The sequence below is a fragment of the Mixophyes fleayi genome, chromosome 1 (assembly GCF_038048845.1).
Source record: "Mixophyes fleayi isolate aMixFle1 chromosome 1, aMixFle1.hap1, whole genome shotgun sequence".
In the NCBI taxonomy this organism is placed as follows: Eukaryota; Metazoa; Chordata; class Amphibia; order Anura; family Limnodynastidae; genus Mixophyes; species Mixophyes fleayi.
Genome location: NC_134402.1, coordinates 391,067,750 through 391,094,918, shown reverse-complemented (window position 1 = coordinate 391,094,918; position 27,169 = coordinate 391,067,750).

Sequence of the window (27,169 nt, the reverse complement as noted above, 5' to 3'; positions counted from 1 at the left end):
AAAAAAATGGCTAAAAATGACTAATGCCATGGATAAAACACAACATTTTCACCAAATGTTAGTACATCTTAGGAGACTTTTTCTAGCTAATTCACAACATTTTTTTTTAACTTCAATGATGCTAGAATCTCACTTGTTAAACTACATAGAAAAAATTAGCAACTTACATTTAATGTAATGTGTGCTGACTACATACAACTGGGGCTTACCATTACACATTGAAAAATATTTTGCTGAGTCTTTAAATTCCAGCCAACTGCACCAAACTGCACAAAGAACCTCAAATCCATCAGCAGTTGATAGAATGAGAGTCCTCCATACTCATGTACAGGGGCGGACTGGCCATCTGGCACTTCTGGCAAATGCCAGAAGGGCCGATGGCCAGAAGGGCCGGTCCGCATGTCCGCCGAGCAGCAGCACCCTGCGCGCTGCTCGGCGGACGGAGAGTCAGTGACTGGCGACTATGTGAGTAATCACATGGGACGGCACCACGCCACAGGCGCCGTCCCATGTGATTACTGCATAGTCGGCAGTCATTGATTCTCCGTTGGCTGACCAGCGCGCAGGGTGCTGCTGCTGCTGGATGTAAAAAGGTAAGTGTCTGTGTGTGTAAGTAAGTAATAGTGTGGCAAACAGTGGGGCTGGCAAACTGGGGCAAACAAACAAACAGTGGAGGAAAAACAGTGGGGCTAACAAACAAACAAACAGTGGGGCTAACAAACAAACAGTGGGGCTAACAAACAAGCAGTGGAGGAAAAACAGTGGGGCTAACAAACAAACAAACAGTGGGGCTAACAAACAAACAGTGGGGCTAACAAACAAACAAACAGTGGGGCTAACAAACAAACAAACAAACAGTGGGGCTAACAAACAAACAGTGGGGCTAACAAACAAACAGTGGGGCTAACAAACAAGCAGTGGAGGAAAAACAGTGGGGCTAACAAACAAACAGTGGGGCTAACAAACAAACAGTGGGGCTAACAAACAAACAAACAGTGGGGCTAACAAACAAACAAACAGTGGGGCTAACAAACAAACAAACAGTGGGGCTAACAAACAAACAGTGGGGCTAACAAACAAACAGTGGAGGAAAAACAGTGGGGCTAACAAACAAACAGTGGGGCTAACAAACAAACAGTGGGGCTAACAAACAGTGGTGCTAACAAATAAACAGTGGGGCTAACAAACAGTGGAGGAAAAACAGTGGGGCTAACAACCAGACAGTGGGGCTAACAACCAGACAGTGGGGCTAACAACCAGTGGGGCTAACAGTGTGGCTGTGGGGCTAATTTTGTGCATGTGTGGACCCATGTTGCTATAGTGTACGTGCGTGTTTGGCCATGTTCATATAGTGTGCGCGAGCGCAGTATTTTAAATATAGCATGTGTGTGCGTGCGCGCAGTATTTTAATATAATATGTGAGAGAAGGGAGGATCTTAATATAGTGTGGGAGGTAGGCTATTTAATGGTGGAGTGTAGGTGGGGGCTAATTATTTAAGGTGAGGTGAAAGAACCTTTAATTTAATGCTGGGGTGGTTTAGGGCTATCAATTGAATATGGGGCTGATTTTGGGGAGAAGGGCTATTTATTGAATGTGAATATAAATTATTTATTGTCGGGATTGGTTGTGGAAAATGGCTATATTTATTACATTTTAATGCTATTTAATTTATTGCTGGGACTGTTTGGAGGGAGGGAAATATGTCTTGAGTAAATGGGTATACTGTTAATTTTATGTTGGGGCTGGTTGGAGGGAAATTGGTCTACTTAATTAATGTGAATATTATTATTGTGGGGACTGGAGGTAGGCCTAATTATAAAACGTGAGTGCTATTGTTTTAACATTGGGGCTGGTTGGAGTTTTCTAAATCTCATGTACCCATTTTTTTTTTCAAAATAGGGCATCCAATATTCCAGGTTCGAGACAAGAATGAACTGAGCTAAAGAAACCATCTGCTACAAGTGGTGAAAGTGACCAAGACAGGTAGGAGAGAGCAGGACAGTCTGCCAACTGTCCTGAATCTGGTAGGGCAGTCCTGAATTTGGATGACTGTCTCCCTTAGTCAGGATTTGGTCCGACTGCAAGGACAGTTGGGAGGTATGTCCCGCTTCACAACGTACTGCTTGTGAAGGCAACGCTGTGTGCTTCTAACAGTAGGGCCTGTGTATTTGTCTAAAATGTAATGTATTATTATAATGTATGTATCAATGCCCCATGTTGGCCACACCCGCAACACAATGAGGTCACGCCGTGTTCAGCGCCACCGCTACGCGGCGGCACATATTTTCATTCCTGCTGGAACTGAGGTGGGCCTGTGTACCTTAAATGCCAGGGCTGATTTTTAGTCCCAGTCCGGCCCTGCTCATGTAATATTCAAGTCAGGCAAACCACTCTTTCAAAATAGGAGGAGAGGAGGATCTCCAGTAGGTGGGCACAACCGCCCTTCTTGCAGTTTTAGATTCTTTAGTATTATTTTTTTTTCTGTTGAGCTATTGGTATATTGGTCAAATTTAACAGCCAGAAGCCAGAATTGTTTGGACTTCTCTCCCCATAATCTCTTTGGATGTGAAGACCACTCTTACAATATATGGAGAAGAGTTCCAGGTGCTGTTCTGCACCTCCATCAGGTGTTGGGAACCCTAAAGTACAATTTAGCAACAAGACTTGGGCACCTGTACCACCTAGATAGCACTATAACTGATTTTATACCACAACCAAATTCACAGGGCAAAGAGATTTTTTTATAAGGAGTTTATAAATATCAGACAATATGTAAAAAGTGTAGGTTGGGGCAGCGTACATCACTTCAGATGTCATCAGCTGTCTGCTTGCCTCTTTTCGGATTTTCTCTTTTCAGAGAAAGTGCCTTATCTGTGTTCTAGATAGGTTCCACTTGTGACCAACACTTCCTGGTAGACATCTAGGGTTAGAAAATTGTGGTATTAGAAGAGAGATGAAAGATGATACATGTTTTTGTCCCTTCAGTTTACTCCAGTCTTCCACTGTAGAGCAATCATGGGGTGCTGTATGTTCGGTAAGCTAGAAAACCATGGCAATATGCTTATGGTTACTTTTGTGAGTACTTCTTTATTGCCCCACTTTGCTTGGCTTACCTTGCTCTTATCCTCTAAGACCCTAACAAGCATGATAATATTGGAATATGTAGTGAAATTGGGAGTTGAAAGCTATCAATGCCCCACTTCACTACATTTTCTATATTTATCTCTGTGTAAGATATCATATTTCATGACAAGCTGTTATCAGGGCTGTCCCTCCTCCTTTCTTGTGCAGGGACGGATGCCTTCCTGCAGTCGGCTGGGTGTGTCTGTTGCCTAGCAACAGGACGCGATTCCTCAGCTTCCTTCTTCAATCTGCACATTCATGTCCTGTTGCTAGACAATGGGATGTGATCCTCGGCTCTACAATTGGCGGTCAGTGACATCAATAATCGCCAATTTCAAACTGCTCTGCCAGAGTATTAAGTCTGTATTGTCCTGCTTTGGATTCCTCCCTTTGGATTCTAATTTGGCTCTGTTAACTACCCGGTCTGACCTAGTTATTCTTGCAGGTATTCGATTTGGCTCCATCTGATCCCCTGGCTCTGACTATTTGCTGATCCTGACAACTCTTTTGGATTCTGACTTGGCTCTAGTCCATCGTCCTGATACCCACCTGGCTTGTCTGACCTTTCTGTTCACCCTGCTACCTAAGTAGTGACTGACATAGAGGACCGCAACCTGTACGTCCCACGCAGTCCATACCTCCTTGCAGGTGTCCCTGGTGAACACCGAGGGCATCTTAGACTCTGCACCTCTTTGCTTATTTGTGCCAACTACTGGTAAGCAGCTGCCATCAAATTCTTTGCGATCTTGAAAGTATACTCTGGCCCTCTGCCTGAGATTTGTTTCTACAAGCAATGAGGACCTATTACCAATTTTCTGGCAGGGCTTAGCGGATAGTATTAAGTACGAGCTGGCCTCCAGGGAACTCATTTCCAGTTTGGTCGACCTAATTTCCCTCTGCCTTAAGGTGGATATTCAGTTCAGGGAGCGTACCCAAGAGAGAAAAATCTCTCGCCAACCCAGTTCATGTTTTGCACAAAGGTTTCAGAATCCGGCTTGGCTGAAAGGGAACACATGCAGATTGACCATTCTCATCTTAACCTGGAGGGGCGAGAAAAACGATTCAAGAACAAGCTGTGTCTCTATTGTGCTGATTCGGGTCTTATCTTGTCCAACTGTTCAAAGGGAATGGGAAATGCAAGATTCTAGTTGATTTCAGGAAGGCCAATCTAGGATTCAAAGGTTCTTCTTCTTGAATACAGAATAATACAGACTTTCTTATGCCGGTCATCATACATTTTTCTAATGGTCCAGTACCTATCCAGGTGTTTGTGGACACTGGACCTGTGGGAAATTTTATTTTCGCCTCCTTTGTTTCTGAACTCCACCTGGCAGTGGAACCCTTGTCTCAACCTTGACATTTGTCATTGACCACTGTGGATGGCAAATAGAGTGTCAACAGTACTATTTCGAGATCACTCATTCCGTATGTATGCAGGTCAGTGTTATTCACTTATAATAGATCAGCTTTCTGGTACTTTCACAAATGATCAATCCTATTATTTTGTGTCAACCTTGGCTGAATATTCACTCATCTTCATGAAGATTGCATTGAAGCAAACACTGCCTGCAGTCTTTATCACCTCCTGATATCAATACTACGTGTCACACTCTATGTCCAGTTTCTGCATTACATCTGGCTTATGCCTCCTACCAAGATGTCTTTCGCAAATTGGCTGCTGAGACTCTTCCTCCTCACCCCTACTGAGACTGTCCTATAGACCTTATTCCTGGTAGGAACATTCCGAGATGTAGGCCCTATCCCCTCTCTCTACCTGAGACTCAGGCTATGTCAGAGTACATTGCTGAAAATTTTAAATATGGGTTTATACAGAAATCCTCCTTTCCAACTGGCACAGGAATTTTCTTTCTTAATAAAAAAGATGGTTCCCTGAGATCCTGCATTGATTATCATCACCTCATAGTAATAACGGTAAAAAGCAAAAAGCTACCCATTGCCCCTCATTTCGGAACTTTTTGATCGAATTTATAGAGCAAATTTCTTGGACCTTCGAGGGGCCTATAATCTTTTTAAAATGCGTCAGCAAAATAAGTGGAAGTTGGCCTTTCGACAGCCAAGATGGTCACTAGTTATGCGCTTCGGGTTGTAAAATGTATCTGCAGTTTTCCAGGGATTCTTTAAAAAGATTTTCCGTGACCTTCTCTACCACTTGGTAGTATATCTCGATGACATCCTTATCTTTTACAAAGACTTGGGGCTAGATTTACTAAGCTGCGGGTTTGAAAAAGTGGGGATGTTGCCTATAGCAACCAATCAGATTCTAGCTGTCATTTATTTAGTACCTTCTACAAAATGATAGCTAGAATCTGATTGGTTGCTATAGGCAACATCCCCACTTTTTCAAACCCGCAGCTTAGTAAATCTAGCCCTTGGTCTCCTGCCGGTCTCATGTTAAAGAGGCACTCAATCAGCACTACACTAATCACCTATATTGCAAACTGGAGAAATGCCTCTTCAAAACTCCCTAGAGTACCTTTCCTGGAGTATTCTGTATCAGGTTCCGGCTTACAAATGGATCCAGAGAAGGTGAACGTTATCCTCAAGTGGCCTTAACCATTAGGCTTAAAGGCGATCCAACACTTCATTGAATTTGCTAATTACTACCGACAGTTTATTATGAATTTCTCTTCTCTTATTGCACCCATCACTTCACTCATCCAAAAAGTCGCCCATCCAAAGTTTTGCCGGTATATTTGCTAAACTGCGAGTTTGAAAAAGTGTAGAACCAGATTCTAGCTATAATTTACTTAGTACATTCTACAAAATGACAGCTAGAATCTTGATAGGTTACTATAGGCAACATCTCCACTTTTTCAAACTCGCAGTTTTGTAAATATATCCCTTGGTCTTCTGAAGCAATTATGGCATTTCAGCCCCCCCTGTGTTAAAACAACCTGCACAATCTAAGAACTATTTCATAAGGGTGGATACTTCCTCAGTTGGAGCCTGGGACAAACTGTCCAAAAAGGACGCTTCTGGAAATTTTCATCCATGAGGTTTCATTTCTAAAAGATTTTCCTCCAGTGAAAAGAACTATGGTATTGGAGAATTACTGGCAATTAAAGCTGCCCTAGAGTAATGGCATAATCTTCTGGAGGGGGTCAAACACCTGGTTTCGGTATTCATGGACCATAAGAATCTCGCCTATCTCCAATCTGCTCAATGTCTCAACTAGAGATGGGCGGGTCCGGTTCCCCGAGAACCGAATCCATCCGAATATCGCCTATCCGAGTACAGAGCCGAGTAGCTCGGTACTCTCCCGCCTGCTCCGAATCCAAATTGAGGCCGAACGTCATCGTGACGTCGTCGAGTCTCGGGGCTCGGTTCTCTCGATACTTCAAGATTATAAATACACGCCTCCACAGCAATCCTACGCCATTTGACAGAGGGAGAGAGCAGGGTGTAGTCACAGGCTGATTAGAGCAGGGACAGAGAATACAATATTCTTATTCCAATTGAGCTATCAAAAAACGCTAGAGAAGAGAGGAGTTGTTTTTTTTTAAATATTTGGCCCTCCCCAGTGCTTTTGGGGTGTCCCCCATAATTGTGCATACATACTTCTGGCTGTGAAAATTACTATCTGTCAGCAGTATCTACCAAATACTTTTTAGCACTCCCCAGTGCTTTTGGGGTGTTCCCCATAATTGTGCATAAATACTTCTGGCTGTGAAAATTACTATCTGTCAGCAGTAACTACCAAATACTTTTTAGCACTACAAGTGCTTTGGGCTCAGAATGGATTCAAAGCAGTCCACATATGAGCAGAATCAGCAACCAGGTTCTGTCACTAGTCCTGATGATAGTGTTCCCAGTACGTCATCTGAGAAAGGCGATGTCAAACTACACCTTCTTTTGAAATCATCCAAAAAAACACACACCAAAAAAAATTTTACGCTGTTGAAGCGAAAAAAAAGTCTAACTGAGGAAAAGTTAAGTGCTGATAAAAAAAAAATTGCCAACATGCCATTCTTCACATGCAGTGGCAAAGAGAGAATGAGGCCTTCACCTTTGGCTATTAGTGGCAGATCCCAAAAAGTTACAGAGCCTACAATTGGTGCACAACTACTGTTACGCGTCAAAGCCGAGTTGCAAGATAACAGTAAGGCATTAGAGGATAATGTTTGCTCTGATTCACAAATGACAACAATCCCTGTGGAGAGTCCATCCAACAGTGGGATGTCTAATCGTGAGCATTCTGCTGATGTGTGCCTTAATAGCCCGAGTGTAGCCGGTGATACCCAAATTGAGGATGCCACTTTGGAATTAGAAAAGGATGAGGGGGAGATTTGTGTAGGCGACAAGGGCGCTACTGAGGATGTTGATGAGGATGAGGTTGTTTGTGTAAGTCCTGCACCAGTGGGAGCAGTTCTGGCACGTGACAAGAAAAAGGCCATTGTCATGCCTGGGCATAAAACAAAAAAAATCCACTTTTTATGTGTGGAATTATTTCTACCCAAATCCAGACAACAATTGTATAGCCATTTGTAGTGTATGTCAAGCCACAGTCAGTCGAGGGAGGGACCTTAACCATCTTGGAACCTCGTCTATGTTACGTCATTTGACAAGAGTTCATGGCAAAGTGTTGGAAAAAGCTGAAAGTTCTTCCCAAAAAATTACAAGCACTCCATCATCAGGTAACACTCTCCGGTCACCGACATCCCGACGGCTACAAAATACACCCACCACACCATCCTCATCAATATCCTCAGTAGCACTTATTAAGGCTTGTACTCCTGCACTATTATTGATTCCTCTGAAGAAAGCGTTAGTCCCACTGCTGCTGCTGCTGCTGTTGCTGCTGCTGGGGGTGAATCGTCAGCCCAGAGGCAGGTCAAGAAAATGAGCAGTCCTACATTTCAGCAATTAACTGTGAAACAATCATTTGCTAGGGGAAGCAAATATGACAGCAGTCACCCAGTCGCCAAGCAAATCACAGACGCCATGGCTGCAATGTTAGTGTTAGATCTGCGTCCAATCTCCACAATAACCACAGCTGGTTTTTCACAGTTAATTGAGATTTTGTGTCCGCGTTACAGAATTCCATCGCGACACCATTTCTCCCGTAAAGCAATTCCACAACTATACCAAAAGTGTGTAAAAATGTAGAGATTGCCCTGAAAATTGCCATTCTGCCCATTGTGCACTTAACCACAGATATGTGGACAAGTGGAAGTGGCCAAACCAAAGACTATATGACTGTCACAGCCCACTGGGTTGGTCATTCTCCTTCACCAGCAGAAACAGTGGCAGCATTTACACCACTACGTAACATTTGTCACAGACAGGCCACTCTTTGTATCACCGGCTTCACTAACAGGCATACAGCTGACAATTTGTTACGCAAACTAAGAGATGTGATTGATACATGGCTTATACTACTTGGACACTCCTCAGTATATGTCATTTCTGATAACGCCAACAATATAGTGCGAGCATTACAGCTGGGTGATTTCCAACATATTCCCTGTTTTGCTCACACCATCAACTTGGTGGTGCAGAGTTTCCTAAAAAATAACCGTGAGGTGCAGGAGATGCTTTCGGTGGCCCGTAAAATTTCAGGCCATTTCAGGCATTCAGCCACAGCATGTAGGAGATTACAGCAGCTCCAAGAGCAGTTTAACTTGCCCTGCCACCAACTTAAGCAAGAGGTGGTAACTAGGTGGAATTCCACCCTGTACATGCTTCAGAGGATGGAGGAACAGCGCAAAGCCATCCAAGCATATTGCACAAGCCATGACATTGGGAAAGGAGGGGGAATGTATTTCACTTTTGCACAGTGGGGAATCCTTTCAGTGCTGTGCAAGGTGCTGAAACCATTTGAAGTTTTGACGTGTGAGGTGAGTGCAGACTCTGCTAGTTTGAGCCAAGTCATTCCTTTAATTAGACTATTGGAAAAGCAGCTTGAGAAACTGAAGGTGGAGCTGAAAGCAAGCAAATCAGCAAAGTATGTTGGCCTTGTCGATCAAGTACTTCATTCGCTTCACAATGATCCTCGAGTTATTAAGATCTTGAACTCTGATCAGTACGTTTTGGCCACTGTGCTTGATCCAAGGTTTAAGACCTACATTGAGTCTTTACTTGTAAATGAGCGAGATGTGAACTGTTGCAAGGAGCTATTGCTCAGCAAGTTGGCCGCTGTACTGGGCCTCAGCTTGACTACGTGTCCCCCTTCACTTTCTCAAGCTGCTGCTGCTTGTAAAAAATTAAATTTCCCCCAAAAAAGCAGGGAAGACGCAGGGGGCAGACCAGAAAAATTTAACATCTGGGCTGATTTGAAGGATTTTTCTAAAAAATGTGTCACCTTGCCCATAACTCCATCCAATACGAGTATAAACATGCAAAGGATGGTGGAGGATTATTTTCAAGAGGTAATGGATATGGAAATGTCCGACAGTCCCTTTCCTTACTGGGAGGAAAAGCAGGCCATTTGGAAACCCATGTACAAACTTGCTTTGCAATACCTAAGCTGCCCAACCTCCAGTGTGTACTCTGAACGAGTATTCAGTACAGCCAGGAACTTAGTCAGTGATCGCCGTAGAAGGTTACTTTCAAAAAATGTGGAGAAAATGATGTTTATAAAAATGAACTACATGTTCCACGAGGAAGGCCTTCACCATCAAAGACATCCAAGCACTGACTGTTCTCTAATGGCGGATTCAAGCGGCGATGAATTGATAGTCTGTGATGATGACGTACACACTGATTAGGGTGAGGATGAAGATCCAGAGGATGATGATAACATCTTTACCAAACTTTCTATTTAAGTCTAGGGTTCAATCTACCTCCAAAGAGGAAAGGGACTTGGGGCATTTCCATATCACGTACCATCTTGAAAGGTTGTTGTTTTGGCAATTTATCATTATGGGTAGGGTGTCAAACACAGACTGACCCCAAACTGCCTTTGTCCATTTCAAATAATATTGTACAGTCTATAACGGCTGATTTTTTTTTGTGTTTTCCACACTGGAGGGGGGCCTATAGAGACAAAAACCAAACTGCCTTTGTCCATTTCTTTACATATTTAACTATAAGTGTAGGGTGTAATATACACCCAAAGACAATGACTGCATTGCCAATATGCATAGATGGAGAGGAAGACAATCTGGTTTGTGTGTAGAATTAATGAAGGCCTACCTACCAGGAATTAAACTTTTTTTTTGATAATTTATTAGCTTTACAATTACATTACTTATCCAAAAAACAGTTGGAGCACTAAATTTGGTTATTTTAGGCCCAAAAACATTGATTTTCCAACAAAATAGCAAAACAAAACCAAACAAAACCAAAACAGGCTATGGCGGTTTTGCAAAACCAAAACCAAAACACGACGGTAATCCAGATCCAAAACCGAATACAAAACCAAAACACGGGGGTCAGTGACCATCTCTAGTCTCAACCCACATTATTATTCTTTGCCAATTTTAACTTCATTCTAAACTTCCGACTGGGCACCAAGAACTCGAGGGCAGATGCTCTCTCCCGTTCTTTTGATGTTTCTGATATCTTGACTACCCCTGATCCAAGTCACATTCTTGATTCCATCAACCTCTCCTAAGACTCCCCCTGTTGGATGTTCCTACTTGGGCCATCCTCTGTGTGTTAAGGCTCTCAAATGGACTCATAACTACAAATTTGCCATTTATGCTGGTTCTAAAAAAAACTCTTCTCTCCAGAAATTACTGGTGGCTCACTCTCCACTCAGATGTGCTACAATATTGAAGCCTGCGATGTATGTAACGAGCACAAAGCCCCTTGACAGCTTCTTTTGGGTCCTCTACTCCCACTTTCTACTCGGGATAGACCCTGGTCCATCATCTCTATGGACTTCATCACAGAATTTTCAGCCAGTCAAGGGTTCAACACCATATGGGTTTTTGTGGATCGTTTTTGAAGATGGCACACTTCATTCCGCTCAAAGTGCTACCATCCGCCTCTACCCTTGCTAACCTTTTTATCAAGAAGATTTTATGCCTCCATAGGTATCCACAAGAGATTATTTCTGATGAAGGGGTTCAATTTGTTTCCAAGTTCTGAGGAGCATTTTGTAAGAATCTAGGTATAGGCCTTACATTTTCCTCCAGATACCATCCAAAGACTAATGGTCAGACTGAGAGAGTAAACCAGGATATGGAACTCTTCTTAAGAAATTACTCTTCTGAAAACCAATCTGATTGGAATAATCTTCTCTCCTGGGCTGAATTCGCCCCTTAATAATCATGTGCATGAGTCCACCGGTACCTCTCTGTTCTATGTTGTTTATGGATTACATCATATACTACCAGAATTCTCCTCAATCCCCAGGTCTTCTGTTCCTGCAGTCAATGCCTTGATACAGGACTTTTTTCCCATCTGGTAACAAACGAAGACTAAGTTGCTGGAGACTTGTCGGCGTTACAAGCTATTCGCTGACCACCGGCATAAATCAGTTCCTCTTTTTCAAGTTGTGGATATAGTATGGTTATTTACTCACAGTTTGATGAAGCTTGCCTCCCGTCCTTTCCAAATCACAAGAGTCATAAATTAGGCAACTTTCAAACTTCTCCTACCTCCATCTCTCAAGATTCATAACACATTTCGTTTTTGAAACCTTTGATCCTTAACAAATTTTTCAAAGAATCGTCTGTTACATCTCCCATTAAAACTGATTCTGGGGAGGAATATGAGGTCAATCGAGTTCTGGATTTCCGAACCTTCATTGGTCATCCACAATAATTAGTCGACTGGAAGGGTTAAGGACTGGAGGAGAGATCTTTCATTAATGAAAAAGATATTCATGCACCACAAATTTTGGCTATATTCAAGATGTAAATATATTGAAACAAAGTCCAGATGAGGAGGAAGGGAGGGAGTACTATCAGATGCCAGCCCTGCTCCTCTCCGGAGCTGGGACAGACCACTTCCTGTAGTAGGATAGGTGCTTCTTTTGCCTAGCAGCTCGATGCGATTCCCTGGCTTCCTCTCTTCAATCTGCACAGGTAGGCAATGGGATACGATCCTATATAAAGCAGACTCTGTCATCCATGGGGTGCCAGAGTATTAGGTTTTTATTGTCCTGCTCCAGCACTATTCTTACTATGCGTGATTCCTGTGTGACCCATGCAGCTTTCCTGACTTTCCTTCGGATTCCTGACTATCCGGTCTAACCTAGGTATTCCTGCTGGTATTCTGATTTGGCTCCTGTCCAGCTACCTGAATCCTAACCCAGCTTATCTGACCTTTATGTTCATCTGCTGACTTGTGTTAGACTCTGTTCTTCTTTGCTCACTTGCACCAACTACTATTAAGCAGCTGCCATCAAATTCAATGCAATCTTGGCAGCTGTTAATTACTATTATGCTAACTAACCGCCCTATCGAGAAAAAGTTTCTGGTCTGCCAGCCTCTCAAATGGGAAATTTTATACTGAAAAGCTGAGACACATCCTTAGCCATGTCCACTCCAGATACCTTATTTGGGTCAGATGCCATGTGAATGCAAAATCCTGTTTCAGGCTCTCAAAAATGTATGTATGTGTGGTTAAATTAGGCACCACAGACTTTGAGTAATGTATTTTAAAATTGTAAAAGCTTCCCAAATTTTTGGAACCTGGACATTAGACACAGAATCGAGATTACGTGGTTGGTAATCACTGCTAATAGGTCGTTTGTAAGGAGTGCTAGTTTATGTCCAGTATCACCGACTCATATGGACAATATGTCAGATTTTACTCTAATTATCCTTTCCGGAAAGTCCATGCATAAGACAAAAATAAGTGGTTATAATGTGCACCCCTACATTTGCATTTCTACCGTGCCCAAGAGTGAGCAGTTAATTTTGATCTCCAGGTGATGCCCATTTGGAGGTGTGCACAAGTTTCTGCAAGATTTTTCTGTCAAGTGCTTTATGTGTAGATTGTAGTTCGATTTTCTGGATCCTTATTGTCATGATTGTGCACAGATGCTGGGACAGAAACTGGTAGACTCAGGAGTTCCACTGCATCCCAACATGTTTAGACCGTGTACATGGTTTCATCAACCTCTGACTCAGTTGTTGGACATTCATTAGCATTGTGAGGTCTGGACTAATTGGCTGTTTTTGACTGATTTTGGTGGGTTTATTAATTTGTTATCAATTCCCATGATTTAGCCGTTACGGCAAAACGTTCGTCGGGTCAACGTCTGATGACGTCACAGACACGGATACTGTAGGGAGCTGGCTGATGGCATTTTGCCAGAAACAAGCAAAATAATTAATTATCATGCTCTATGTCAGGGATAAGTCCCTCTAACTACTACCTGATTAGACATCTTATCATATATTGCAACAGTCATACAATATATCACCTCTATTTAGGCAGGAAATCGCTCCTGAACTCCTTTATCAGTCAGAAACCGCCCTCTGCGCACTTGTGACTTGGAAACTTACTGTAAGGGAACACACAGGATTCCAGCCCAAATCTCACACTGACCTCTTCCTCTAAGGCTACAAATTTCGCTGGTCCCTTCCCAACACAGACGCATGCTTCACACCTCTCAGCAACTGCCACCAGCTACGAATAAAGCCCGTAGCAAGCCTATGACTTAATCACCCAATTGCGCACACTCGGTGCTCTGGTAGCTAAACAGTTAACCATTCACATTCTGGTTTCTAAAGAGTTAATCCAGCCAAGCAATCTGTCTCTCATAAACAGGTAATTAATTCGTTTTAGAGCAATAAGGACAGAACTATTGAATTGTTAGATTTAATATATAAAAAGTACAATGCTTACAGAGAATTTTAAAAAAACAGTTAGATAAAGATTACAAGACATACAAGTAAAATATTGCAAACAGTTATAAAAATGAATGGGATGAAAGTACAGAGCATCACTTACATATTATAATCTGTATGCCTGGGGCAGGCAGAAAAGATGGACAGTCCTCCAATTAGATTGATCCCCAAGAAGCCGACCATTTGCCCCTTCCCAACACAGGTTTTTTAAGCTAAATGAAATGGGACGTTCTTCACAGGGGCGTGATAATGCTAATAGGAGGGCAGGGATGACCCCTGGGTGTCACTATAGTTTTCTCACAAATATTCCCAAAGTTTTGACTTTTAGGTAATTCTTCACAGACCTATCCCCCGCACATTTAAATACCAAATGTGATGGAGTTATGACAATGTGACATACCTTTTCCAAAGATATGTGATTACAGTACCTGTCATTCACAACCCTGGTGTGATTTCTGCTCCTCAGTATGGAGTGCCACCTACATTTCCCAAAATATGAACTATGAAGACATTTTGATTTGTAACTCATGTTTCTATATACCTTTACAGGCAGTCTTAACATGATGTCTTTGTCTACAAGGATCTCACCTAAGCATATGGCTCTGTAATTCACACCTAGTGGGTCTTTTGTGTTTACAGTACCTATTGAAAGGAAGTCAATTAGGAAGTGGAATACATGATCAAAAACAATGGATGTCTGTGATCTGCATATGTTAAGTAGGTCTCCTCACAAAAGGGTTTGCTCAACCTAATTACCTCCTACTTGGCGAATTGTTTCCTTTTAAAAAAAACATTTGGTCAAACATTTATCTGAGTTGAAAATCAGGTTAATTTATGTATCAATGCAATAATTTATTTGGGCACTGACATTCAATATTCTATTTCATCATATCAGATTTTGCTCTCATCCTGACACCCTACTCATACCCAGTAGCAGGGGATCGAATTATTAGATGACCTACTTACTACCTAGTTGGGCAGTCTCGAGACAGGGCACTTATACAATTGGATTCCTATGGGACTACCCTCCCTTCAGTTGTAGTAACCACCATAAGGACACAGCGTTACTTACTGTCAGTCAAGGGGAGATCATTAGTAGAGAATGTGAGGATGTTGAACGGTATAAAAGCAACAGTAAATGTGACATTACTGATACAAAGTGGATATTAACCGTCTGTTTTAGAGTGTTCATTGGAGACAGCAACATCGATTCTCCATATGATTACTGAGTGTAGGGCCACAATATTATTTATACTGCATTTTGTAAAGATGTATACACATTATTGATCTGTAAATACATAAGGGATATTACTCAATCCACATATTCACCGTAAACAAAGACTTATTCCTCCATCTGTTGCTCTCCTTTGATGGGTCCTTAATGTGTAGGTTACAATAAAATTGAGGTAACAAGGGGGTATACACCTATTCTTGAAATAGGTACTAATAAAGTCAGCAAGATCCGTCTTTCCATTCATTTCAATTCACTTATGGAGTGGATCCCCCCATATATTTAGAGCTATGAGTGTGTAATCATTTAATGAAGAGAATTTGTGTAAATACTGGGATGTCAAATAGGAATTAACTCCCCTTTGATTTAACCTTTCACATAACTCGATTACACACACAAAATTGTATGTCAACTCCCACAGCGGGTCTGTAATCTTTCTTTTAAACATATCTATATTCACATTTTTCTTACTTTTCACATCTATTTTATTTCAATATTTCGCCTAACATCCAGTATGATCAGATATCTAATACCTATATATTTTTAAATGATTACAATAAAGATGTTTTTTTAAAGGAATTTAAACATTTATAGAAAATAATAAACTAATAATTTATTTTTATTGGAACAGGAGTGCTCACTTAACCAATCTTGATTTGTGGTCATCCTTGTGGGTAATCCATTTTTTTGTGCTTGGGGTTTATTACGCTCTCAGTGCCATTTACTCATTGCTGATTATAGCAATTGCTACCTTGGTATTCATGTTCAGTATTATTCTAGTCTTCTCAGGGTTTGACCCTACTGGTTTAATGATTACTCTGCTTGCCACCTGTATGACCTCTGCTTGCTTAACATTTACTCTTGGGTGCTGTCTGCGCTGACCTCAGCTTGTTATAGCATATTCTGGTCTGCCGCCTGCCCTGATTTCAGTTTGTGTCAGTTACTCTGAGTTGCTTTTTGAGTTGACTTTGGATTGTTACAGTTTTTCCTGCCTATTATTTACACTGACTTCTTTGGTTATACCTTGATTTTCTTGACATATGGATGCATTACGGTGTCTGGTCTGTTGTCTAGTGTATTTAGTATATATGTCTTGTATATTTCCCTGTATGCACAAGCCTATATAGATACACTATTGCACAAGACCTGGGGGCAACTTAGAATAAAGACTGATATATGTGAAGACCAGTACTTCAGTGCTATGATTTTATATAATAGCTGAAACATCAGTTACATTTATACACTTAAGGCCTCAGTCCCCGATTAGGTCCTGTTTATTGGAGGATCGAAACTAAAGGTATATTCTAGTAGCTAAATATGTCAGGAATATTTGCATGTGAAAAGCTCCCAGTTATTTGTGTGGGAAAACCCTGATACAGTTAGTTTTGGGATCAGGTTAGTAGAGCTCTAAAAATAGGCAACTGACCACTATGTCTTTATAGCATGCCCATTTAAATTGATGATATTTATCTGTAAGCCCTGTTTGCATGTATGTGATGTATTAGTGTCTTCTATAAGTCATAGCTGGTATTGGCCTTGGTTGCAGCTGGTTGTAGCCACCTTGTTGTAGCTCAATATATTACTTCTCAGGATAGAGATTGGTTACAATAGACAAAAACACCCCACATGCAGGTTTGAAAACACTTGAACAGATACAATGCAGATATACAAGGTGAAGTGGTACACAGTCACTGCTCATGAAATAATGTATAAATCTGTAAATTAATATTATACATGTATATATTTTTCAGTCTCTATTTACAGTATCTTATCTTCATATTTCATAACTCATTGCAGCATAAATCAAATCTTCACAGCTGTATTTTTCAGTATTATCGCTTCATCCATGCTCGTCTTGTTATATCATTCCATCCATGCTCATCTTGTGATAACAAGTTTACTTGGATTAAACACTTATGCTCATCAATTGTGGGATGGATACTCTCTAATTAATCTCTCTCCTCTTGTACTGTGGCTTTGGGTGGATAATTATAACTTTCCTTCTCACTGCAAGCAGTACATCTAACATTCTTGCAATATCAAGTGATCCCATATACTGGGACTGTTGAGTACTGCATACTCCATCTCATAAGATTCCGACACTTTCACAGATCTAGTTTAACTTCAACTACTGAATAGTAATTAACAGACTTTAGATATTACTCAAATCTCTTTTAGAGGATTTGCACACTCTCAGCATTTGGTTTTCACTTTAAATAATTTTGTTGCACTCTAGCTATCCTTATCTGCAGTTGTCACATTCCAGCCCTAAAGCTCAGCTTATCTCTCTTTCATATATATCTCGAACCCTGGAACCTCAGTCTGTTTTGGGACTTCATCCTGAACCCTCTACTAGTCCAACACTCTGGAATATCATATTGAAGTTAAAATCATCATCCATTTTATTCCATTCTCACCCTACTCAGTCCAGAGATCCCACACTGAAATTGACTTTTCAGTGTATTGTATATTTCCCCATGCTATATGTGTTATATGGTGCAGTATAATGTAAAATATTGTTAAAGTGAGCTATAGCCACTTTAGTGAATTAATTTAATACATTCTTTATTTGTACATTAAAATATATTTGTCTAGCTTTGCAATTTTTACCCACATTAACAGTGTCAGGTAAAGGGATATGGTGGTCAAATAAACCCAGTGGTGCTGATCTGGTGCTGGAGACACTCCTTGTTAAATCTGGGTGCACTCTTTGCCAACTGACAGGGGTAACAGAACCAGTAGGAGACCCAATATTGTGAGAACTAGTGACTGTTGAATAAACTAATAAAAGGGTTTGATTACTACTTAACTGTGAATTAAAGTGTCAAGATGTGCATATTGGCTAAGATTGTACCGACTGTTGCAAATCTATATGAACAAATTATATAGAATAATACTTTGTAAAAATAAATACTAAATCTCTCTTGTATGCTGGATGGGTTTAATAAAACACTGGAGTACTCTGATTATATTTATGTACACTATTACTAGGGCTGATTTAGTGCTAGGAACAAAAAAAACCAACATTTTGTACTGCAGTATTGGAAATGTAAAATCTCCAACATGACTTAGAGTTGTGGGGGTGGTGTGGACTATCCTGACTCTAAAGTGCAAATATAGCTGGCTAGTAAGTGTGGGTAGGATGCAAGATCATAGAGTATTTTATCTGCATGCAAAAAGATTGTTTGCATTTGCACCCTTGCAGTATAATATAGTTTGCACGTCTGCAAATTCTGTACCTTGGTAAAATTTTCACCTGGCTTTAAATCCTCTAATGAGGTTTTTTTTCTATCTTATGAAATGCAAATAACATTTTACTAAATAAAGTCAGTTAGAAAATGATTTACTATCCCTATAGACAAAATGGTATAGTGCATTATTGAAGCTCCTTCATAAAAACTATATTACAATTTCAACAATTTTGTTGAATATTTAAATGATATCCTGAAATACTTTCTCTACTATTTAAACTGGAATCCCTCTCTTATTTTCATTTTGTCTGATGATAGGATATAAAATATTAATTTTATTTTACAATATATAAAAATTATACATGCCCAGTGACTACTGACTACTCAGAACTGCCCTTTCAATTGCTAAACAAACATACTTTAAATCTCTAATATCCACTCAGTCTTTTAACCCACATTGCCTCTTTGCCACCTTCAACTCACTTCTCTAACCCAGCTGTATCTCTTCCCCATCCTCTCTCACAGCCTATGATTTTGCCACCTACTTCAAAGATAAATTCTTCACCATTAAATATTTCTTAATGGCAAATTCCACACACTCCACCCACTCTACCCACCTTCACCTACATGCCCCAATCCACCCTCAATTCATTCTCTCTAGTAACTGAAGACAAAGTATTTGCAGTCATATCATCATCTCACCCTATAACCTGTCCCCTCGACCTTAGTCCCTTCCAATGTCTCAGCTTCCTCTCCCCAACTGCATGCCCACCTCTAGCTCACCTCTTTGACCTGTCTCTCTCCATTCACACATTTCCATTCTCCTTTATCATGAGTTCATCTCACCAATTCTAAAGAATCCATCTCTTGATCCAGCCGCTCTCTCCAACTATCACTCTATTTCTCCACTCCCCTTTGCCTCCAAACTACTTGAGTGATTGGATTTACAACCTCTGTTTCACTTTCTTTCCTCTAATTCCATTCTTAACTCTCTCAGGCTTCTGTCCCCAACTTTACACTGAAACTGCAAAGTCTAAAGGTAATTTTGCCATACTCATTCTCCTGGACCTCTCTGCTGCTTTTGACACTGTTGATCGCCCTCATCTCCTATACACACTTCACTCCATTGGTTTTTTGACACAGTTCTTTCTTGGTTCACGTCCGATCTTTCAAACCACTTCTTTAGTACCTCTGGCATATCCTCCCCTCCATTTCCATTATCTGTTGGGGTCCCAGAAAGCTCTGTTCTTGGCCCTTTATTATTTCTCTGTACACATCTTCTCTTGGGGAACTAATTCGCTCATTTGGGCCTCCAGTATCACCTATACACTGATGATACCCAAATCTAGATCTTTTCGCCTGACCTTTCCCTTTCTGTACTATCTTGTGTAAACAACAGTCTTTCTGCTGTCTCCAAATGGAACTTCCAAATCCTACCTAAATATCAACATGTCCGAAACAGAGCGCACCATCTTATCTTCTCCCAGACTCATCACCTACCCTCAAATCTCCCTCACTGTCAATAACATCACAATTTCTTCAGTCTCCAAATCCTGTTAATTCCACCTTAGAAACATAGCCAAAAGACCCATTTCTTACTCAATATGTTACCAAAACTCTTATCAATTCTCTCATCATCTGCCATCTTGACTACTGTAACCTCCTGCTATCTGGCATTCCCGACATCCATGTATCCCGACTTCAATTGTTTTTAAATGCTGCTGCAAGACTAGTCTTCCTCTCTCAATGCTCCACATGTGCTGCACCACTTTGCAAATACCTATGATAATAATAATAATAATAATACTTCTTTACTACTTGTTTTAGTTTTATTATTGCCCATAGGGGGTTGTATGTGTAAAGGTTCAGTAAATGTAGACTTGCTAAACTCAGTCCAAAGGGGTTCAAACTGCTATTATAGACCCTTCTTTACTTTATATTGTCACATAACAGTGTCAAGCACCAGTAGCACTTGAGGATGACACTTCCAATGCCAAACAAATTTTACCACTTTTCTTCACTTCACTAGCCCCAGATCTTTAATGCCAATGATGACACTGATGGCTCCACTCATTCCACATTCTCTGCCAACATATATGGTGCAGTATCGGAATAAATAAAAAAGGTCAGAGAAATTAAGATGTATGAAAGGGTGGTGGGGATGTGGACCCGGTAAGTGAGGGGGAGTAATTTCAATTATTGCGAGCACACCACATTGTTCTATTGAGGACCAATGTTAAACAGATGTCGTCTCTGTTAATATTTCAACCAAATGAATGTTAAGGAATCGATCATGGTATGTAAGTGTTTCTTAAAGCATTTAAACATACAGGCCTTATTCATCAAGGCACATATCTGTCAATTTTGTGTTGAGCTACCAAAGAAATAAGCTTCTATTCCCATGTAGGATTAATCATCTATATGGCTCAGGGTGGGTCTTTCCCCATTACTATACAAGAAATCTCTATTTTGCTACATTCTCTGAGGCTATGACATTCAGTGAGACAAAAAATATGGTTGCATGTCAACTCGTTTGGGCATGAACTGTACTTTGTTAAATCCATTTTCAGGTTGGTGGACCCATGGCCCACTTGTTTTACATACATTTTCTCCTAGGTGTTACTAGACAAAAATCTCTCAGCACTAAGGCATGCTCTGAATAAATGGCTTTAGTTTGTTTTGCTGGCAAGAAGTTAGTTGCTATGCACACAGAACGACCCATTGTTTCATGGTAGTGCTAAAACTTAATTGCCTACCTTGTTAAAGCCACTCTTACATTTCTCTATAAGGATATGGGATACGTATCATTTTAACTGCATTTAATAACTTTTGTATTATATTAATGTGAGATTAGGGATTCACCGGTAGAGATTGGCAAATTGATTCACCCAACTCTAAAATTCACCCGAATTGCAGAGATTCACTGTCGCAGAATTATTTTGTGAATTGGTCCAGATTCATAAAAATGTGGCTAATAAATAACACCCACTGGATCAGGCAACCCCATTCCATGCTAAACAGCAATATTTTATTGCTGGAATACCTCTGCTCTAGCATAATCTTTTATGGGAACTTGTACTGCAGTGATAACAGGACCATCCTCACCACCCATAGATCTCAGTGCTGGTCCTAGCATCAGAGAACTGGCACTGCTTATAGTAACAGTAATTAAGTTATTAAAAAAATGTTTCTCGGACACAGTGCATAGTGTTAAAAATAAAATAAAGCATAATTTAAAAATGGAAAGCATACCCCCCCCCTCCAAATCAAATCTAGCATACCCTTCTCCTAGAGGCCAGCTGCCCTGCAATGAAAATTTCTACTGCTCATCCGACCCCCCCCCCCCCCCCCCCCCCAGGATGATAGCATCTGTATCCATAAATCATATTTTCTTCTTCCTTGGAAGAACAAAAAGAAAAAATCCCACAAAAAGAGATGATAATTGGCTGCAAGTGGGAGGGGTCCCTGGGAGTACACACTGCACAAGGCACTATGTAGTACAACAAGAAATAGCTGGTGACATGTCCACTTTAATTATGTAAAAAAATTGGAAAATTCCATGTGTTTAGTCTGTTTTATTTTCTTTCTATACATTGTAGTAAGGAATGTAGTGTTGTATATGGAGATCTACTGCTCCTAAGATAGATGAACAGATTTGAAGAGAATTCTGAATTTATTCCACAGAAGTCCTGGGATTTAGGGTCTGAACTTCTGATCCTTAATAGAAAGTAAATCACACATTGCACAATAATTCTAATAATTCCTAAGCTCGGAATAAACATTCTTTAATGGTTATTACAGTGCAGACTCCAAGCCTTTGGTTCAGTCATTAAATCCCGCTGTCCCTGCCCTATGTCAGTCTCCCAACAAGAAGATCAGAAACATTTGACGAGCAGGATGTAAAAACTGTCATAAAAGAGAGAAAAGCTCAAAAAATAAATAAAGAGCTCTCTTTTCATTTCCTATACACATTAAAGGCTATAAGCCTTTTTTCTTATCTAAAATATATAATTATACAACAAGTCAAAAGAAAATTGGATGCTGCTGTTTTGGGCTGCATACATCAACAATATAAATTCATGTCAATTTTGTCTTTAGAATCAAATAGCCTTTAAATTTAGTTTGAGACATGTACTTATTTGTTTTGACAGCTGGTTCTGCCAGCAGCAATATCTTAGATTTAACTCATGTAGGCAGTGTTATAGCAGTTTTTTTTATTTTTGATAAATATAGGTGGTATATTACTTAATTGTCTTATCCTAGAGAGTTTTATTCAGTTTTGTCATTGAATTGTATGTTCAACATTTTTTTGCAAATTATTATAGAATAATTTGTTCTTTAAATATAAGCTGTTGTTTTCTGGAAGCTGTTTTGGAATTTCAATATTTCTGTATTGTATAAAATTACATTCATTCTTTTTATTTAAATTTCAGTTTAAGGGTTTCAACCCATTGGTTATACATAAATAGAAACACTAGTGGAAAACACATCAGGAAATTTACATTACTTGAAAAATATATTTTGAGAAGTGGCCTTTTACTATGTGCTCTATATTTCTAAATGTTTCTTTTGTGTATTTGCATCCAATCCATTGAAATGAGTTTGTTCTTTGCGTTCCACCTTCTTGAATATTACTACATACTTTGCAACACATATGACATAACACCTCCAGATATATAAAATACTATTAGTGCATTTAAGAATAGCAAACTCAGTAAGCAGGGGCGAAACCATAAGGGGTGCAGCTACCGTGTCCAGAGGTGAGGATGACCTAGCAATGTAGGGCCACCCCCTCCTCCGAGACACCCACTCCCACCTGAGGCTCCTGCTCTGCTCTCAAAATAGCAGAGTGGAGGCATTTTCTGAACATGGGCACCTGGCAAGACAGGAAACCCTCAGAAATGGACTCACTCTGCTCTGAGAGCAGAGAGGGGTGTCTGGGTGGTGAGATCGGTATTGCTGTGGTCCTCTCCAAATTTTGCTATGGGGTGAACTTGAAGTAAACACTAGCAATCACACACACTTTTGCTTTCATTGTCTAGCTTTCACTAGACAGAAAAAAAAACTTGCTGATTGGCCACTATTGTTAACTGATATTTGCAGTTGCTAAGTGCAAAATGGCTGATGCGCTGAGCAAAATCAGCTTTGGTCCCACTGTGAGCTCCGCTGCACAATCGTACCAAGATTTCCACCAAAGCGCATAGGTCTATAGAAAAAGACAGCAGGGTTTTCAGGGAAGCAGAAGTTCTCACAGACCCAGGACAGAGTGAGGGAATTCCCTACTATGTACACTTTAGGCACACCGGTGCACCTACTTTTGTAGATCAGTGCAAAATTATAGAAATGTAACTCCCAAATCCTGTTGTATCAAAAAGGTGTATTCAATCCATTCCAACGTTTAAGTACATTACTTTCCTCAGGGACATTATGACATCAGTCTGTCTTAAATCCATGAGCGACGCCTCACCTGGGGGTAAATGTATCAAGCCGTGAGTTTTCCGGCTGGTTTGAAAAACCAATCAGATTCTAGCTATCATTTATATAGTACATTCTACAAAATGATAGCTAGAATCTGATTGGTTGCTATAGGCAACACCACCACTTTTCAAACCCGCTGGAAAACTCTCAGCTTGATACATTCACCCCCTGGAATTTATTAGGAGTGCCAAACACCTGGATGCTATATATATATATATATGACCCATCAAGACATGGACTCCACAGAACCTCTGAACCTGTGGTGTCTGGCATCAAGACATTAGCAGCAGATCCTTTAAAGTCCTGTAAGCTGTGAGGTGGGGCCTTCATGGTTCGGACTTTTTTTTCCAGCACATCCCACAGAGGCTCGATTAGATTGCAATCTGGGGAATTTGGAGGCCAATTCAACACCTTGAACTGTTTGTCATGTGAGGACATCAATATATGAAATAAAGTGAGTGATATTTCAGGCATAAACAAAGTGGCTCCATAGTTTGTATTTTCCCACTGTGTTTTGGAATCAAAAAAAGCTTTTCTTTAGTAAAATTGTTTTTTTAAAACATAGGCCCCAAAAAAATGCAAAAGGTTGGAGAACACTTGTTGAGGGATCTTGAACCAATCCTCCATACAGAACACTTCCAGTTCTTTGACATTCTTGGGTTGTCGCTTATGGACTGCACTCTTCAATACTCACTACAGGTTTACAATTTCTTTCAAATTTGGAGACTGAGAGGGCCATTGCAAAACTTTGATTTTGTGTTCCCGCAACTATATCTGTGTGGATTTGGGGGTTAGTATCTTGATGAAAGGTCCACCAATGACCAAGTTTCAGCCTTCTGACACAGATAGACAGATTTTGGTCTAAAATCTCCTGGTGTTGAGTGAAATTCATTGTGCCATTGATATTTACAAGTGCCCCTGGACCACTAGCAGCAAAACAGCCCCAAATTCTTAATTATCTACCACCATATTGGGCAGTGGGTATCAGGTGCTTTTCTTTGTATGCAGTTCCTTCCTTTCTCCAAACGTGACGATGGTTTGCAGGGCTAAAAAGTTCAATTATTATCTCATCTGACCACATCACATAATTCCATTTGTAGTTCCATTGACATTTTCCAAAGTTCAGGCACTACAATTTGTGTCTTGTAGCTAGGAAAGGTTACTTTTAGGGACCTCTTCCATAAAAGCATCTGGACATGGAGTTGGCATCCTACAGGGGATTTTGAAATTTTAAAGGCTCAAGATTCAATTAAGCTGCAGGTCTAAAACTGTGATCTTTGACTTCTTCTTTACCTCTCTTACCATTCTCCTCACTGTATGTGGGGGCCGTATGCTCATATGTCCTCTTCAAATTTTCAACTGGACAGTGGCAGGTGGGGAGTTTGAATAGGGGCGGTACACCTGTCAAACCGTAACGCAGTTGCCCTAAGGCGAGCTCAGGGAGGACAGAAACCTCCCATGGAGTAGAAGGGAGGTTTCTCTCATCCCTGAGCTCGCCTTAGGACACCTGTGTTGCGGTTTAACCAGTGTATCACCCTCAGTCAAACTCCTCACCTGCCACTGTCCTTGGATGCTTTTCTTGCTTTTAAATTATCGCCATGATTAATGGTAATTTCAACGCAATGCTATTTCTTTTATAACCATTTCCTAATCTGTGCAGGTCCACAACCATCTGTCTCATTTGAGTTTACAGCTCTTTGGCTTTAGACATGTTGATGGATGACAAAGAGATTGTACATGTGTGCAACCTCATATTTATTCCCCAGGGAAACAGGAAATGGTCATAGACAATGGAGTTCCTGGAAACTAGGAGCAATAAAAACCTTCTGCATTACTTTGGTTTTATTTAAAATATTCTTTAAGAGTGCTGATAATTTTGCCCCATATGCTTTTGAAAGAATATATTATTCCTAAAACAAAACAACACTCTTGAAGCTATGTTGGTTACATAAATGACAAGCAACTTCTCCTAACATTTTTGAGGAACATTTGAATTATCACTATGTATTATTTATTTTATATGATTGTTTTTGCCCGATTTCCCTAGGGGTGCCAATAATTCTAATAATTCTGCAGTTGACTGTATATATATATATATATATATATATGTATATATATATATATATATATATATATATATATATATATATATATATATATATAGTTTGAATTAACATTTAAAAAAAATAGCTCTGTACACAAAAGAACAAGTGGCTGGGATGGACAGGCCCAAAACTTAAAGCGAGGACCTTGGGCAGCTGTAGTAATGTACACTACAGCAAGAACAAGTATTTTTCTATTGTTTTTTCTGTCTACATTTCACTTTTTATTTAAAATTTTGAAACAAACATGAAATTATCATGAATTTGCTTTGCTGTTAGTATATAAAACAAAGTACCCCCCACTCTGAGAGAGGTCATCATGGCAGCAAAATCTGTAGACTGTAAAACATAGATATGTACAGAATATGTTAAAAATGTCTCAAAAGCATACATGGGTGTGTCTGAAGTTGTATCTGATTTACATACATTTTCATTGTTTGTGTTTACTTTCCAGTTCATGGAGCCATGAGGTTATATGTAAAATGTACATAAATAAATGGGTAAACAGAGAATTAATGAAGAACAAGACACCAGTATACGGAAAAATAAAGTAAATATAAAGTAATGATAAAGTCCTTAGTCTGAATATCTTTCATCTGTGTGCATCAACTCAAGTTGGATAAAAAAAACAGTTTTTAGTTCTACATAAAAATACAATAAGACATGTTCCACATCTTCAAACACTGTCAGATTTGATAAGAGGTAAATGTTCCATTTTTCACGTAATTCCAAATGAAAGTTATTCATGAATTCTTGGGATAGAACTATCTGTCGAAATATTTCACATTTGAGAATAAGTTTCACAACATTGCTAGACATCCTTATTTCCAGGAAAGTGTGTAAGAAATATATTTTCTTTTACATTAGTTTTTTCTTTTTTTTTTTAAATTACAGTGATATTTAAATGTGAAGCAATTATTTATATTTTATATAATATTATAATATTTTATAAAAGACATTCAATTAGTATTTTAAAACATTCTAATTAATAATGTCCTATAAAAACTAGATTTTTACAAAGATTTGAAAAATGTCTAAAAGCATATTAGCAAATGTGTGGGAGATACTTTGGAGAACTAAAGAGTTTGCAGGTTAATTTTTTTTTTTTTTTTTAAAAAAACATAAAGCTTTGATGGAAAATAATACCGGTGAACCAGAGCTGTAAATTTACTTGTACAGTCAGGACTAAAGGATCCATTTCAATACCAGTTATTGACAAGCTTGTGTCTGCGTTCATCCCTACTGTCGGTTGGAACTCATGTCTTGATCAGTGA